The following is a 1066-nucleotide window of genomic DNA, read 5'->3' as shown; positions in this document are numbered from 1 at the left end:
CATATTAATAATAATTATAATATTTATAATAATACATATGTTAATAATATTAATAATAATAATCCTAATATTTATATAATGATACAAATACTAATGTTTATGAAAAAAATAATATATTTTATTATATTCATAATAATAATAGTAACCATAATCGTAGTAATGATAATAATACTAAAATGATAAATTAATAATGATAACATTAATAATACTTATAATAATAATAATAATAATAATAATAATAATAATAATAATAATAATAATAATAATAATAATAATAATAATAATAATAATAATAATAATGGTTATAATACTTATAACTAGGATAATAATAATAATAATTATAATACTAATAATAACAATAATACTAATAGTCATAATAATAATAATGATACTTAAAATGATAAAATTAACAATGATAATAACATTAGTAATATTTATAATAATAATAATAATAATAATAATAATAATAATAATAATAATAATAATAATAATAATAATAATAATAATAATAAGGAAATAATGAAATTACAAAGAAAATACTACCTTAGAAATCCCCTTTAAAAAAATGCACCAAACAAGGATTGAACCCGAGACCTCTCGAAACCCGACACACTCATCAAACCAAGGAACCATTACTGCTTTTCTGTTTAAATATAAATCTATTATTTATTTAACTTGTTACTGTAAGTTCTTCTCCTTCTTCAATCCATATATCGACCAAAAACCAAATCACGATCAAAATACCAATACCAATCAAAAAGCAAATATTTTAATACTTCAGAATAACAATAACAATTTAATATCAAAGGTTTAAGTTAATTGAAAGAAAAAAAAATATAAAAATAAAAAAAATATATAAAAGCATCCTGCTGCTATTCGACGTGAAGGATGAAGAAAGAAAAAAAAATTTTTGACTTGTCCAGAACTTAAAATCAAATCCCACAGCGAGTTAAATAATTTATTTAGAACTTATATTAAGAATTAAATCGTTTTGCTGTGATGAATTGAATTATCAGAAATAAAAGAATTTATACAACAGCAACTCTCAAGAACACGACATTGAACT

The sequence above is a fragment of the Rutidosis leptorrhynchoides genome, chromosome 4, assembly GCF_046630445.1.
Source record: "Rutidosis leptorrhynchoides isolate AG116_Rl617_1_P2 chromosome 4, CSIRO_AGI_Rlap_v1, whole genome shotgun sequence".
Classification (NCBI taxonomy): domain Eukaryota; kingdom Viridiplantae; phylum Streptophyta; class Magnoliopsida; order Asterales; family Asteraceae; genus Rutidosis; species Rutidosis leptorrhynchoides.
The sequence above is the reverse complement of the archived record's forward strand: the minus strand, read 5'-3'. Positions refer to the sequence as shown.